Source organism: Lissotriton helveticus, chromosome 4_1 (genome assembly GCF_964261635.1).
Source record: "Lissotriton helveticus chromosome 4_1, aLisHel1.1, whole genome shotgun sequence".
Lineage (NCBI taxonomy): Eukaryota > Metazoa > Chordata > Amphibia > Caudata > Salamandridae > Lissotriton > Lissotriton helveticus.
Window position 1 is genome coordinate 1259878992 of NC_136063.1, and position 17760 is coordinate 1259896751.

Below are 17760 nucleotides of genomic sequence, written 5' to 3' on the forward strand. Positions count from 1 at the left end.
ACTATCGAAAATCTACCATGTGAAGTAACTTTTGTACGTAGGCCTAATACCATAATTTTGATATTTCCGAGAGCTGTAAATAACACGTTATTACAATGTCATGTGGAAGTCAGACTATCGAAAATCTACCATGTGAATGAAAATCATGGCACCAATGAAAAGAAATTAACAAGGAATATAATATAATATTGTGAGTGATATTTTTAGTGCATTAATACCTTTAGTGGGAGTGATTTTGAACTCGTATAAAATTAGAAAATTGTCTACTGTGGTTGATCGTTTATCAACGGACACTGCTGGTGGGTGCTGAAATGGTTGCTATTAGATCAATGGTTTTGCAAAATCAACTTGCACTTGATGTATTGCTGGCAAAAGAGGGCAGAGTCTGTATATGCTGAAAATCCAACAATGGTGCACTTATAACCCTCAAAGAAAACAGGGGGGAGGAGAGAGGGTTTTTGGAAGCTAGATCCACCCTCCAATCATAAACTGTAAATCATCCCAAATTAATGGGAAAAGGATCCAGCAAAAGGGTAGGGTTGGCTATCCTAATCACATTTGATGGGAAAAGCCTACAGGAAAGAAAAATGTATTTCTTGAGTCCCCTCCCTAACCAGGGTTTCCCCACGGTGACATGCTTCATCATTGGGGCCATCTCAGCCCTCTACTGGCTGAGGCGTGCTGCGACTTGCGAAAATACGTAGGAGCACTTAATGGAAGACTATGTGTAGTGCAGAAGTGTGGTGAAGTGGGTTTAGTGAATTAAAAATACCTTTCTAGTGGGTGAGAACAATGTATTGTTGCTCCTAGATTGGTGTATCTAAAACCGGGGTAATACCAGGGATCATAACTATAATGGGCTAGTGATTCTGGATATGTGTCAACTAGTTTCGAGCATTCCCCAAGCTCTTCCTCAGGACAACACAGGGACCAGCCCTGTGTTTACCACTCCTAAATAAACCATAATTTGGTGCTATAAACAAGAAAAGTAACGGTGATGAATGCTGCGACTAATAAAGCATGCGTTAGTTTCATACATACGATCAAGGCTTGTCACGTAGTATTTCTAGTAGAGCTAGATTGTTCCCCATGGACCGTGGGGGGCAAAGGACTCCTGAACCTATTATCGTAATGTGAGTGCTTCGCGGGTAAATACCTAGACACGTCTCCCCACCGTGCACTTATAACCCTGACAAAAGCAGAGCTTTGAGGGGATACATTAGTAGCATTACTCATTTGCTTAGGGATTTAATAGAACTAAAAGTTGATGGTGCATGAGAAAAGTTTGGTAAGGGTTTTTCTTCGGTAGGAAATTGGTTGCAGCACTAAGTAACAGCTTAGTAGGATAAATACTAATACCAATAATTGCTACTGTTGTTGGCATATTAATCATAATACTGATATTTAGATGTTGTAAATGCAAAGTAGAAGAGACAGAACGAAGGGCTAGGAAAAGAAAAAGGGACGAAATAGAGCTCGAAGACAAAACGGGTGCTTATGATGAAGTGTTAAGGGATGTAGAGAGTGTTAGATTTAAACAGATAAAAACAAGTATATTCTAAGATAATCAGATTGTTATCATAATATATGGATTGTGTGATGGCGTGATACGCCATCAGATGGGGGATTGATGAAGCATGATTACTTGAGAATGATTTTGCTTGATCAAATCTGCTCAAGTGTGAATTAATAATCATTTAATAAACATAACTAACAGTGTGATCTTGTGAAAACACATGAGTGCTTAAGACTACATCGTAAAAGCATTCAGAAGTGACACAACACGTGAAAGATTTAAAACTACATCTTAAAAGCATGCAGAAGAGTTGCAAACTGGTGAAATATAGTCATTTAAGACATGAGAGAGACATTTACTAAATGTATTGTTAAATATTAGTGTGAAAAGTAGACGCAAGTAATATAGAAAATAAGATTATGAAAATGTTTAAAGTAAAATGATTAAATCTTGAAATTTTATGCTCATAAGATTACTAACATGATGCTTAAATTATATCTCTTCTTATGTTTTCTCTATTTTCCTAAATGTTTTTTCTTTAATAAATAGTGTGTTTATTCTATAGAAAAAGATTAATTATGTAGTTTTCCATGTAGGCCTCAAAGCCTGCTAGTGTATTTTCTAAATGTAGGTTTCAAAATATTGTATTTTGTCCTTCATTGTTTTTAAAATTGTTTTAGTTTTGAGTGTATATTACTAGAATTTCCTTCCTACAGTTAGAGTCTTTATTTTCATGAAATATTGTGTTAACTTTGTTGCAAGCTAACTTGGAAGCGAGCGCGTGGATATGTAAAGTTAAAAGTATGCTTCCTATTTCCGAGGTGACTAGATATTACATTCTTAGAGAAACTATGCACAAAGAACAAAAGTATTAAGTTAAAGTTCCCGATGATTTTGGACTGGTGAATGATCAAACCATGATCACACCATGGATCCCAATCAATGGAATCATGTAAAACTGAGAAGAAGCTATATTCGGGGGCAGGAGTGGTGAACATTTTGAGGTATAACTACCCCATGGTAAAAGGATGAGTGCTGGCTATATTTCCTTGCACATCTTGGGCGTGACATGCCGAACACTGACTTTTCCTGAACCAACTTTCCTTTTTTTTCCCTTGCACTCCATCAGCTGGTGAAGCTGCACTGGCTATACCTTTCGAATGAAGGGTTGGCTATTCAGACTAATGCACTTTGAGCTCTTGCTTATTGATCTTAGGTTCGTATGAGTCTTACATTGTATACTGAAACTTCAATGTTTGTGATCCTGTTGTCTTAAATTGCATACTGAATCTGCATTGGGGTGATCCTGTTGGACGCCGAGAAGGCGTTCAACAGGGTTTCCTGGCAATATATGTTGGATGTCTTGCGATGGAAAGGGTTTTGTTCTCAGTTTATCCAAGTAGTTAAGACCTTATACATACGCCTGGTAGCCACAATAGGCATATCCAGACAAGAGTCTGGATCATTTAGTATTAGCAGGGGCACAAGGCAAGGGCGCCCGTGCTCCCCTCTTTTATTTGCATTATATATTGATTTATTTTTTTAATAAACTAAATCAGCACATAGGGGCATATGTAGGTAAATTCCATTTTGCGATTCTCAAATAGAGATTTTTAAGGAATCGCTATTTGAGAATTGCAAAATGGAATGTAGTTATAATTCGCAATTTTTTTGCGAACCTCTAACATTCCTTAATTGCGTTTAGCAAATTGCGAATCGCAATTAAGGAAAGAGTGTCCCATTCATTCCTATGGGCCAAGAGGCCCATAGGAATGAATGGGCATACATTTTCAAATTGCGATATTCTATGATAAAATCGCAATTTGAGAATCGCAATTCCAAGGGTGCCAGGGTGTCCAAAGGACACCTGTTGCACCCCTGGAATGTGCCTGTAAGTACATGTGGCGCACATACATGCCCTAAGGGCATGTCTGTGCACCACGTGGCACTTTGATTTTAAAAAAAAAAAATGCATTTTGACAGGAAATCGCAAAATACCATCTACTTGAAGTAGGTGGTATTTTGCGATTCCTTAAGCCAAAATCGCAATTTTAAAAGCACACCTACAAAGCATTTAAGGAATCGCAAAATTGTGATTCCTTAAATGCTTGAGCAAAATAAGGAATCGCAATTATTGCGATTCCTTATTTTGCTAAGTGGCACCTACATATCAATACACCGTTTGCGATTCGCAAACGCCGAAATTTGCTGAATTTTGGCATTTGCGTATCGCAAACGCCTACCTACATATGCCCCATAGATATTAAACCAGTTAGTTTTCGCAATATCAAGTATAGAGCATTGGCGTATGCCGATGACATAGTTGTACTTACTAGTGATATTGTTACCGCTCTACCTGCAATTAAGTCATTGGCCGTGCAGTTTGGTTGTTTTTTCGGTTATAAATTAAATATAGAGAAAACTCGGGTACTTTACTCAGGTACAGATCCCCTGTTAAATATGTCAATTGTCATCGAAGTAACATATTTTGGAATAACAATTACATCGGAAGTGGATAAGATCCCCGATTTGAATATTATTCCTGTGATGGAGGTGAATGCAACGTTGGAAAGGACATTTGTATATATGTTTAGAACAATCCCCCTAGAGTTCTCCTCTTTGTGTTTTATTAAATGAGAGAGGATATGTTCCAGATTCTTGTGGGGGTACCGACGACAGAGAAGGGCATATAAGAAAATGGTTTTACCACGACATCGTGGGGGCTGGAGTAACCCACATTTTATGATTTATTATTGGGCAGCTATGATGCAGTAGTATATGGGGCCCCTGGTAGTTGGGACTAAAGCAGAAATCCCCCTTTTTCATAGACCATCTATTTATGAATTTAGGTTGGGAGAAGAGATTAATGGCTGCTTAGTTAAGGTAATTGAGCCCAGTTATTGTAAAAAAACAAAGTTTAAGATACTCAAGGCTGCTTATGCAGTTTGGAAACAAATTAAACGGAAGATACATGTATTAAACCTTAACGTCTAAACCCCTTTCTCCGCTCCTGGATTGCTCCCTATAATCTTTTGAGATCAAGTATGCTTGATAAAGGCCAAATTTTAGCATTTTCTGATTCACAAGAGAAATTCGGCTTAGGTAAACAAGATTTTTTTAAATACCTTCAACACCGCAGTTTTCTGGCTCGGTTGGGATCAGGAATAGGACAACAGTTTTGTAAAATCCCCTTAATTGAAAAAATGACGGAAAAAAACACCAACTGGTCAATTTTACCAACAGTCAGTGGAATTTTTTCCAGATAATCTAGTTATATGGAAAACAAAATGGGAGAGTAAACTGGGAGTTGAGGATATTAATTTAATAAAATCCCTCGATCTTGCTAACCAGGTTTTAATGACTGGAAGATTACGCACTCAGCATTACATGGCCCTTTATGATTTATATTATACTCCTAGTAAAATTGTTAGATGGGGTGCAACAGTGGGGGACAAGTGTACTAGGTGTGGATTATTTGCCACGGACTCGACTCATATGTTCTTTTCTTGTCCTAGATTAGGGGAGTTCTTTCAAGAAATTAAGAATTTTCTAGATATAATACTTGGATCCCCTATTACAATCATGGGAGAATTAGTAATTATTGGTGTAGGGTCTGATAGGGAGGCTAATATAAGATCGAGAGCTACAACTGCTACTCTATTTATCGCTATGGCGCAGGTACGCGCCTGTATTACTAATGAGTGGATTAGTCCTGACCCACCACTTTTATTAATTGCCGATCAAGACTTTTAGCCACGTATAATCTTGAATTATCAATATATAAGACTAAAGGGAGAAGGAAAAGAGCCATGGGGTATAGAATCTGGTCTCCAATATCAGACTGGATCCAATGAATTAGGATAGTTATGCAAGGATTCATGAGTCAATTCTTCGTCTTGGTAGGCAAATTATTTTGGTGTAGCTAATATAAACTTGTGATGGGCTATATTAACTTAATGGCGGAAAAAGAAGGACCAATTATTTTGACCAAAGGAATTGATATGTATGCATAAATAATTATTATTTTGTCTGGGAAACCCTGCCTATTTCGGGCTTGACAGTCTTTTTCTGTGTTCTGTTTATTAAGATTTATAAATGTTTATGAAATGTATCATAACCTTTCAATGTTATGTTGTATATACTGCCTCGACTAAAAAGGGTTACAAATTCAATAAAAAAATTAAAAAAGAAACTGCAACATTGATTTTTTCCTCTCTCTCTCTCTCTCTCTCTCTCTCTCTCTCTCTCTCTCTCTCTCTCTCTCTCTCTCTCTCTCTTCATGCCAGTTATTGATTTATGATGTATATTTGCTGTGTACTGTATTTTTACCTGTATTAATATAAAATAACCAAGGGATTGATAATTCTAATGTGTTTTTGTGCATTGACCATTCAGTATGAGGTTTAGATAAATGTACCTTGATAACTATTCTGAGTTTTGTTTTTTCTTTATTGAAGAAATTATTGACCTGATACCTTTTAACTATTGTTGTTAGATAAGCATTTCTCCAAAATAGATCCTCATGAAGGAATGGCTTTCTGTCTTTTATTGTCTGAGTCCCTATTAGCTCTTACAAAGATCTGTCGGAAGACCTCATATTTGTAAGTGGTTATAGAGTTTCTATGGGCCCAAGCTCTAGATTATAGTAAATGATTCATGTTCATGGTATGTTGGATGATTTGTGAAGGATTACAAAATTTAGCACTGCTTCCGCTGGATCATTAGTGACAAGGTTTGACTGTGCAGACCCGCTGTAATAGAGAAGCCATTAAACAACTTGTTTGAGTTCACCAGTGGCGGCTCGCCGAGGGAGTGCTGCGAGGTGGTGGGGCAGGGCGAGGCAGGGTGGGGGTAGTGGAGACCGACACATGACAGACAAGAGTAAGGTAAGTAATTAAATAAATAAAACAATTTACCTTGTGTGCTGCATCGCTAACTCAGCGACGCAGAGCGTGTGAGCACGCACAAGGTAAATTTCTTATTGACTTAATTACTCCAGTCCATCGTAGATCGGACTCCACTACCCCATCTTGCCCCTCCCCACCCCGCCCCACTGCACTACCTCGGTAAGCCACCACTGGAGTTCAACTGTTTCCTAGACTTTCTGTGCCTTCCTCATCATCAGGGCTGTTACATCATGTAAACTAGCAGCAAGCAGTTTTGGTGCCATGCTGTGCTAACCTGGCATAACAAACAACTTGTGTGTGTTGCAGCAGTCTGCAATTCCTGTATGTGCAGCACAGACACAGCGATGCCCTGGGGCCTGTTGTCTGTTACCATCACACTTTTGCCCTTTACCTCTGTGGACTTCTGATTGCTGGTAAACCTTGTGGGCAACTCACATTTAGTGAGCTCAAGCTGCATGGGCAGTGAGATGATCAAAGTCTACCTGTGGTGGCTGCAGAAAGCAGCCAATATATTGCAACATTTTTTGACAATGTCAGAAAGTACAGAAGACCTTCAGTCAGGGCACAAGTTGGGGGTGCCCGCAGGTACATGGCGTCCACCCACTCTTTTCACAGGGTGAAGGCCATCCCCCCTGCCAAGAAGTTGGATCCCACAGAAATATGTTGAACTTGTCCCTGTGTAATTTTCAGACACCGGGTCACGTTCAGCGGCACCTGCACGTTGTCTGCTTTCGATTCCCAGCAGCAAAGTGCAGGCTGCGTGGGAGCTTTTTTTGACCTTCAGCTGGGCCGAACTTAAGGGGCCATCAGGCCTCCTTTTGTTTGAATATCCTGACTGGAGGCGACCTGGAACCTCACACTTAAAAGTAAATGCAACAGAGGAGAAAAAAAGGCACACAGCTTGTAATCTCTTCACAAGTACTTAAGAGAGACAGTTTTGTCTTTATTCAGTCCCTGCATATAAGAGATCCATGCGCTGTAAGAATGTCAGGTGGTTTGGTCTGTCCCAGTACTTACACAAAAGTGAGTTTCAAGAGCATTATTTTATTTCTTTAATAGCGCTATACAACCCAATGCAGGGTATCAGAGCTCTTTACGTAACATACACGTTATACATTGTCAATAAATCATGTACATGTGTAAATCAATGTATAAGATGAGTCTCATGAGACCATGAGGGTTACAAGGTGTAGGAGTCACGTGTCCTTTATACCTCACTGTGGTCTTTTAGAAGTATTACAATTTAGTAACTGCAGGTAACAAAAGGATCTATGTGTTCAAAGAAGTAAACCCACTTTACTATCTATATAAAATAAAAATCTGTAATCTGGGTGTTAGATGATGTGCCTTGCAGGAGACACATTTATCTTCTCTACTACTTTCAAATCTGGGACAAAACACAGATCTCGTCAGCAAGTGCATTAACCACCAGAGTTATCTCACCATTATGACTATATCCCAAGATTTACTGGGCACTGTCACAGCAAATGCCTTAACCCAATCAAATATTTTTAAATGTAGACTTTGAAAACAATTAAGCCTAACTGATCCACTACCATCTTTCTCCTTGTTGCCAATTTCTGTGAGGCATGATTTAAAAAAATTGTTGAGGCCCAGATTTTGCGTCGGGATTGCTCATTTTTTTGGCACAACCCCAACACCAAATCTCATTTGTTAAATCTCATAATGCGCTTAAATCTACTCATGATATACCTGATAAACATATGTGTGAGGTCTTAATATCTGATATCACTTCTTGTGATATCACTTCCAGTGAGGTCACTTCTTGTGTTGTCACGTGCAATGTCACGCATCGTGTCATCATGCGCTGTGATAGCACGCATCATGATTTCACTTGCATACTGCCTAACATGTTTAGTTCCCCCACTTCTTTTTTTAGGACTTGTGCCCTGCCTACAGTAGACCTTCTGGCTCTGCTTTTCTGTCTACTGGCAGTGGCCTTCTTAGGGCAAGTCTGCATGAGGAAATAAAATCAAATGTACCTTTTGAAAACTGTTCAAAGACCAAGTGAGGATGGGGGATAACTCAACAATCTAGTTAATACCGTTATTTCCTATAGACGTATTTTCCCGTCAAACATTTAAAACATAAATAACAATATATAAAACAATTTGATGAAAAGTGAGAGGGAATTTTAATAAAATGCAAAATACTATAGTTAAAGATACATGTGCAGTATCAACATGCAAAATTTATATTGAACTGACGATATTGAAAATGTGTGATTTGTCATACATATCTATACTTATTAGTACTGGGCCTCAAAAGGTGTAAAGCAATCTTATTTACCAGCAGCAAAACTAAACATGCTGAGATGTGCACAAATGCTTTAAAGATTGACCTTACCCTGACATGTTATTTTGTTTTGCCTCAAACCACAGTTTATTAACGAAAAATATTTGGTTAATAATAATAATGTTTTTGAAATGTTTTGTAAGAAACACTTTCTCATTGGATAAAATGATTCAATATTGTTTCGTACAATAAATACAGTGCATGAATAGAAATTGTTAACAGCTTAACCTATCTCTTTTCCAATTTATAATGAAGAAATGTGGAGCTGAATAATATTCATTACAGGTGATGTTTTAAAACTCACATTGTCTATTGTTTAGCTTAACATACAATTTATTTCTTTAGAAGGTTAGAAATGTGCTCATACCCATGGGAAAGCAGGGTTAAGAAAAAAATGCCTCACATGTAGACTTAGGCCTGATTTAGATCTCGGTGGAGAGGTTACTCCTTCACAATGGTGACGGATATCCCGTCCACCAAAATATAAATCTCACCATATCCTATGGGATTTATATTTCAGCTGACGGGATAATATCCGTCACCGTTGTGATGGTGTAACCCGTCCACCAGGATCTAAATGAGTCCCTTAGTTAAACATTTGTTTCATGTTTCGAGATAATCCTTTGAAAACCGTTTGTACGGCAATGTGAAAATGGGTGAGACAAGACTGTTCTCAAGAAGTATCGATAGATGATTGGATGAATGAAGCAGAAGCCGCAACACGATTTTCAACATTGCTTTTTTGACTGTTTATATTAGTGCATGTTCCTAGAGTAGGTTAATGCCATGCCATGCTTCTCCACCTGCCTTCCCAGACACTTGCTTCATATGCTGGATGTAACGGCTTTATGCTGAAAGTTGAATACTTATTTTGGTATCCTAGCTATACTTTTGCTATAATGCTGTTCTATGATTATTTTTGCTTTATGAACTTCTCTTTATGGAAAATTCATTTGAGATTCTTTTATTGAATGTAAGCTTCATGCTCTCTCTCACTCTTGTCTTCAATTAGTTAGTTCAAAATGCTTCAATCAGATTACAGAATGTGCATTTTTTGACTTGTTCTAACCTTATTTTTACTATAAATTCTGTAATCTGATCGATGCATTTTGAACTAACTAAGTGAATAAAGAAAAAGAGAATTTACTAAACATATTAATGAAAATAAATCCCTTTGAATCTGATCAAAACCCTTATTCTGGACTGAACATAGAAATAGTATTATTAGTGATTAGTTTGTGATGTATAACTGATCTTCTCATAAACGACTGCAAAGGCCTGTTGCAGACAAGTGAAAGGCATTCTCCCCCCTGAGCTGGGATCAATTCAATTTTGTGTGAGAATGAGATGATAAACCAGCCCCCTTTAAATTGATTCCCGCTCCAGCATAAGTAAAATCCCACATAATTTAGCAGACTAATTTGGAAGACCAAAAATATATAACTATTTTTACACTCTGACTGCAACAATCAAAAATCACATTCCTACAAATAGTTCTATAAAAAAGGACAAAGTATAAACACCATACTTCTATAGATTTGCATAGGCTACCTATAAGTGAAAAGCAGGGTAGGCAATTCTTTACTAAGAGAGGCAGAGATCATCTATTGGGCTTGGAGTTTCGTTTTCCTTTTCTCAAAGCTGTGAATTCAGAACTTTCGTAAGGCAAATTGCAGGTCTGATTCTCTTTAACAACATAGGGCATAATTTTTACGTTGGCAGTATGTATTTTCCTTCGCATGCAATTTAAATGTGATTGGTCCTTTGGTTTGGCTACGGCGGTAACTACTCCGTCACCACCTTACTCAATCCTCTCTAAAGGCCCAATAGAGTTGGGTCCATCGGAGAAATGGCTACACATCTGGCCGCGCAATAAGGATGGGCAGGCAAGTAGCCATTTTTTTACTGTCCCTCACTGAGAGGTAAACCCTGGCTGTGAGGAACAGTAAAAATCAAATAATGCTCCTCCGCTATGGGAGATGATTCCCATGGCAAGGGGAACATTACTTTTTTTTATTAAAAAAATAAAAATACAATTTTGGGATTTTGTTTTTGAAAACAAAAAAGAATACTGTTTGGTGCAGGGTTATGTCATGCAGATACAGCATTATACCAAACAACGGATTGCATTAACAGAAACCGCCATAACAATGGTACCTGCCAATGCTTTATAAATGACCTCCAACATGATGGCCATTTATAAATTCAGCAGTCGGGACCTCCAGCAGGGTGACAGAGCTATTTACTCCGTGGCTTTGGCGGAACAATGGCCCAACCATCACAAACATAGGGCTTGATTTACAAAGGTAAACTTAGACCAAAAGTTTAGACCTGAAGTCTAACTTTACTACTACTAAAGTTAGACTTTTGTTCTAAGTTTAGACCAAAAGTCTAACTTAGCCCAAAAGTCTAGCTTTATTACTACTTAAGTTAGACTTTTGGTCTACGTTTAGACCAAAAGTCTAACTTAGACCAACAGTCTAACTTTACTACTACAAAAGTTAGACTTTTGCTCTAACTTTACTAGTAGTAAAGTTAGACTTTAGGTCTAAACTTAGACTTCAGGTCTAAACTTAGGCTTTTTGTCTAAGTTTACATTTGTGAATCAGGCCCAGTGTAGGTAACTGCTGATTCTTATTCTTTGTTATTAAGTACTAACCTTGGATGGTAGATTGCCTTGAGAATAATATTTCTAATATAAAAATGCTGAACAGGGTGACATCTTATGATTAGCGTAAGTTAGCATTGGACAATCAGTCAATGTGGACTGTGCTGTAATATATTTGTTAAGGATCATCGCAGCATGCCTATCAAGGTTATGGTAAGCATGTTTCACAATATGAAGCAGTCAGGCAAAAAGTAGGTTTGGGTTTTGATGCATAAAATGTCTGAGGGGTATTTTTAATGGATGAAGAAGAGCAAGATATTTCTTAGAGAGGTGAAGAAAGAGGTGCTAGCAACTGTGCATAACCTAGGGAACAGTTCAACTACATTCAAGCAAGTTTCCGAAGTAGTGCAAGTCTGTAATTTGTATCCAAAACTTACAAGAAATTTTACTTTTTAACCACAAACCAGAGAATAGTGGTAGCAGAGCACTTATTTTAACTAGGCTTAGATATGTAGGTCTTCTCATCATATGTGATCGGAAGATCCTAACCCCTTAGCTGCTTAATCTCCCTTCATCAGCCCTCCAGTGCCAAGCCATTTTTTAAATTTGGGGCACCCTGTGCTTAAGCCTTCATAAATGTGTTCCTCAAAAGGAACACAGGCCAAAGTTGTTTCCTTTTTTCGCATGTTCTGGGAATTCTAAAAATACCCTTGGTTTGTGGATTCTTTTGGCAGGAACCGATAAAATAGTCAACTTATCCATATTACTGGTTCAGTGCCTGTTCTCTGTGGGTGTAACTCCCATTGCATTGGTGCAGTGCCTGTTCTCTATGGGTGTCACTCCCATAGCATTGGTGCAGTGCCTGTTCTCTATGGGTGCCACTAACCATAGCATTGTTTTCAGTGCCTGTTCTCTATGGGTGTCACCCCCACAGCATTTGTGCAGTGCCTGTTCTCTATGGGTGTCACTCCCATACCATTGTTTTCAGTGCCTGTTTTCTATGAGTGTCACTCCCACAGAATTTGTGCAGTACCTGTTCTCTATGCTTGTCACTCTCATATCACTGGTGCAGTGCCTGTTCTCTATGAGTGTGATTCCCATAGCATTGTTTTCAGTGTCTGTTCTCTATGGGTGTCACTCCCATAGCATTGTTTTCAGTGCCTGTTCTCTATGGGTGTCACTTCCACAGAATTTGTGCAGTACCTGTTTTCTATGGGTGTCACTCTCATATCACTGGTGCAGTGCCTGTTCTCTATGGGTGTGATTCCCATAGCATTGGTTTCAGTGTCTTTTCTCTGGGGGTGTCACCCCCATAGTACTGGTGCAGTGCCTGTTCTCTATGGGTGCCACTGGTGCAGTGTCTGTTCTCTATGGGTGTCACTCCCACAGCATCTGTGCAGTGCCTGTTCTCTATGGGTGTCACTCCCATAGCATTGGTGCAGTGTCTTTTCTCCATGGGTGTCACTCCCATAGCATTGGTGCAGTGCCTGTTCTCTATGGGTGCCACTCCCATAGCATTGTTTTCAGTGCCTGTTCTCTATGGGTGTCACTCCCACAGCATTTGTGCAGTGCCTGTCCTCTATGGGTGTCACTCCCATAGCATTGGTGCAGTGCCTGTTCTCTATGGGTGTCACTCCCATAGCATTGGTTTCAGTGTCTGTTCTCTAGGGGTGTCACTCCCATAGCATTGTTTCAGTGCCTGTTCTCCATGGGTGTCACTCCCACAACATTTGTGCCGTACCTGTTCTCTATGTGTGTCACTCTCATCACGGGTGCAGTGCCTGTTCTCTATGGGTGTGATTCCCATAGCATTGGTTTCAGTGTCTGTTCTCTAGGGGTGTCACTCTCATAGGACTGGTGCAGTGCCTGTTCTCTATGGGTGCCACTGGTGCAGTGCATGTTCTCTATGGGTGTCACTCCCATAGCATTTGTGCAGTACCTGTTCTCTATGGGTGTCACTCCCATAGCATTTGTGCAGTGCCTGTTCTCTATGAGTGTCACTCCCATAGCACTGGTTCAGTGCCTGTTCTCTATGGGTGTCACTCCCATTGCATTGGTGCAGTGCCTGTTCTCTATGGGTGTCACTCCCATAGCATTGGTGCAGAGCCTGTTCTCTATGGGTGTCACTCCCATAGCATTGATGCAGTGCCTATTCTCTAGGGGTGTCACTCCCATAGCATTGATGCAGTGCCTGTTCTCTATGGGTGTCCCTCCCATATCATTGATGCAGTGCATGAGTGCCACTCCCATAGCATAGTTTTCAGTGCCTGTTCTCTAGGGGTGTCACTCCCATAGCATCGGTGCAGTGCCTGTTCTCTAGGGGGTCACTCCCATAGCATTGGTGCAGTACCTGTTCTCTAGGGGTGTCACTCCCATAGCATTGGTGCAGTGCCTGTTCTTTAGGGGTGTCACTCCCATAGCATTGGTGCAGTGCCTGTTCTCTAAGGGTGTCACTCCCATAGCATTGGTGCAGTGCCTGTTCTCTAGGGGTGTCACTCCCATAGCATTGGTGCAGTGCTTGTTCTCTATGGATGTCACTCCCATAGCATTGGTATAGCATTGGTGCAGTGCCTGTTCTGTATAGGTGTCACTCCCATAGCATTGGTGCAGTGCCTGTTCTCTATAGGTGTCACTCCTAGCGTAATGGTTTCAATGCCTGTTCTCTCTGATGTGTCTACTCTAGGTTTAGCTACAGTGCCTGTCCCAGCTCCACGTTGATTAATATGACTCATTTTCACCCTGAATGTTGGGGTCCTGAAGCCTATACCCGATGAGCGCCCATCTCTGCTGTACTTTCCTGGCAGCGGTGACGTCATCTTTCCGGATCTGTCGCATGCAGAGGCTTGGGTGGCTTGGTGCACTAATACGTTCTCTTCAGCGTCAGTGGGTCTGCTCAACTTTTCATCATTCTGTACTTGTTAAAATTATCACCATTCGCTTGGGTAAAAAATAAACCAGTTACCGCCACAAACACAAATATTTCTTGGTGAAGAAACAATTAACGCATTCAATCCCTCTGCCGAACAGTCCCTTCATAGGCTGTCCAGGGAGCGCGACTTCCAGATGGGCCTTGGTCTCCCGTCTCGAGCTCCACACCGCCATCCCCTCTAGCTTATGGGGCTGGAAGTGGTTTACAATTACAGACAACAGGAAATGCACACGCTCAGGAACGAAGCACACTTTCGGCAGGAAACATTTCTGGGAAGCCAGATGGAGAAATCCGCCTTTCCCAGCCCAAGGAACTTCGTGCCTGGCAGTCCTGGCATTCCAGGTCTCCTCCCGGGAACTGGAGTCACGCGCCCGTGCCTCCGAGGGACCTGTAGATCAGACTTCTGAAGGAATCTCTATCTAGCCCAGCAAAGGGGTCTGAAAGAACGACGACAAAGCAAACCGCCTCTGCCAACGTTCAAGCAGCGTGAAAAAAAAAAACGCCCGTGAGCGGTGCGCGCGTGCCACTGCGAGCATATGTTTTCAATTATCGCGCCCGTGTCTGGCCGTGATAATTGAAAACATATGGGTTTTGGTGCGCATAACAGACACCAATAGGCCATAGGCGGAGCTACGCGACCGCCTATGGTCTATTGCGTGTTCTGTTAAAAAACAGCACGCACGCAAAGCCCAATCAAAATGGAACATTGGAAATGAACACGCATGTGGAATTTCCAGGTCCATTTTGAAAATCCCTACAAAACGGCTCACCTGCGCGAGCACTGCTGCACAGTGCATCACGAGGGCTCGCCCTAAAAAGGAAAAAGAGGGAATAGGGAGGAAAGAAGGGGGGAACAAGAAGGTGAAGAGAAAGGGAGGCAGATGAAAAGGGGAAACGAGAGGAAATAAAATAGAATAACGAAAGAGAGGTGAAAGGATTTTCTTTTTCATCCTTTTGAAAAGAAAAGGACACAGGGGCAATAAGCAGTGAAATAACTGTTCTGGGGCTTTCTAATTTGTTTGTTTATTTGATAACTTGCTTTGCTACTGTGCACCCTCCCCAAGAAGCAGAATAACTCACCATCACTAACATACATTTTGGCAAACTAGGGCAGACACTTACCTGCTTCTTTGCTTCTATCAAGGGTGCTGGCGGAGAGGAACACCGAAGGACCTGGAAAAGAAGAAGATGTTATGAAAAACAAGACTGGAACGTACATCTTTTGACAATAAGATAATTATATTTCTTTGAATAAAATACTTATAAAGATTCCTGTAACTATCCTGAGTAGTCCTTAAGCATCAAATCCCTGCTGATGATCACGTAGTAGCTTGCAAGTTCTGGTGGAAACAGGTGTGAAACTCATTTGTGGTCCCCGAAAACTATACATTTCTGAAAAGTAGGCAACATTCTGAATTCAGAAAGGGCTCATTTGTGAAGGTCATGGTTGGTTCCACAAATAACCTGATTGTAGTAATCAAATAATAATGAAAATAAACCTGACAAATTTGAAATAGGTGACAACATTTTCATTTGTAATTTTTTTGCTCCTATTTACTAACGTAATATACTATTATGCCCATCATATCCTTTTTGTTGCAATGATATATAGTGTTTGTTGTTTGTCCAAAACACGAGATACAAGAACCAAAAACTGAGCTGTAGATTATAATGTTTCATTGTTTACCGACCATGCAGCAATTCATATGGTAAAATCTAGCAAATGCAAAATGGATATGAAGGAAACCAATGAAATTTTTTAAAATTTTGTCAAGATGCCTTGTTTAGAAATTGTGGTTATTTGTACATCTCTGTATATGTGGTTACCCATACTCTCATGTGATTCAATTGCCATTTGCAAAATGTGCTCTTTCTTGCACACTGCAATTCAATTGATAATAACAAATGTTATTTTGTTCTTTATTCCCACACTTCTCTCAATGAAAACTTTACCCCGGTCATGTGGCTGGGATGATCAGTTAAGTCAGAAAAGATCCCAAACACAAAATAAAGACATCAAATTTTGTTATTAAAAATGACAAATTTTGGTTATGTAGAGATTGCATTGGGGCCTGGGATGTGCTGCTACAAAGGTGAACCAACTAACCCAAGACATTTCTGAAAACAAGACACTCATGGGAGTCCAAGGTGGTCTGACCTGCATGAATTGCACAACATTTTCCTACCCAGAATGCCCTGCTGATCTTAAACTTGGTGAAAATCTTCTCTCACATTTCGGAGAGGTAAAGTTCTAGCATCTACGGGGATTTACAAAAATCCTACCTTCCAGCATTCCAGAAATTCTCCCAATAAAAAAGGTACCTGGTGTATGTGTTGGGGACTATCAACTACAACACAAAATGTCCCAAAAAGCAACTTGGAGACATCAAATTTTCAACATTAAAGTTGGCTTATTTTGGCGTTGTGGGTATTTGCAGTATTTGGGCCTTGGCTTGGACACCATCCATTGAAACCCACTAAATCTAAAGATTTCTGAAAATTAGGTATTCAGGAAGGACCACTGTGGCGTGACTTACATTGATCGCATGAGGTTTTCTTACCCAAAATATCTAGCAAAATGAAAATTTGGCTAACATGACACATTTTTCTCACATTTCTGGGAGGTTTTACTAATCCCAAAAGCAATGGTATTTATTTTATCAACCTTGAAAGCAGCATACATATTTTCTAATTTTATTTTTTATTCAGAGATTTTGTACAATGCTTCTTGTTGTTAGGAGAGAAAACCCAGAGGATCATAAACGTGGCATACATGGAATAATTTATAAATGTAGATCACCAGTATAGCATCCATATCTTGAATGGAGCATGATAAAAGACACAGTCTATCTTCCAGGTTTCAAGAGGGCCATTGGCTGCACACAAATGGCTACAAGTGTTAAGTTATGTGAATGGTTCTTACTATGCACAAATTATTACTCAAAAAGAACATCTGAGCACTGGTTAAGAGACACCATTGCACACACGTCTCCAGATAATTTGTAAACCACGTTTTTCCAAGACTTTCTAATGGAAAAGTGCAGATGTTTTTCCTTTTTACTAGGGTGTAAAGAATGCCATCTTTTGGCTGCTGAATAGCTAATAGTTCCACCATTTTAGATTTTTTATGTTGGGGAGCACACGTTTATGAGCACTGGTTGAGAGTAGTGGACAATTTGGTTGATACCATTGAAACTTAGGGGCACATTTATCAAGAATTCACACATTACTGCACTATAGGAAAGGGAAAAGACAGTAATGTATTGTATTTAACATTATACAGCACATTCCTGTCCTTTCCTTGTGCTGCCTCACAATGTGTTGCCTAGCAAAAATGCAGGCACCCTTGCGCTTGCAGGCAGGGTTGTGTTTGTGTAGGAAGAGACACCTTCCTGCACAAAAACAATCCTCAAAGGCATTTTCCTCTTTCTGTGTGTGCTGCAGAATGCAGCACACATAGAAGGAGGAAAAAAGAAGGAGAAAT

At 40.0% G+C, this 17760-nt stretch overlaps 1 long non-coding RNA gene across 1 annotated transcript in view; it reads right to left on the reverse strand.

The window, feature by feature from the left end:
• Positions 1 to 17760, reverse strand: part of LOC144829065 (uncharacterized) — a 72140-nt gene that overhangs the window by 26218 nt on the left and 28162 nt on the right. The window contains exon 2 of the long non-coding RNA XR_013610588.1: positions 15399 to 15449. This is a non-coding gene — a long non-coding RNA (uncharacterized LOC144829065). The remainder of the gene's footprint in view (positions 1 to 15398; positions 15450 to 17760) is intronic.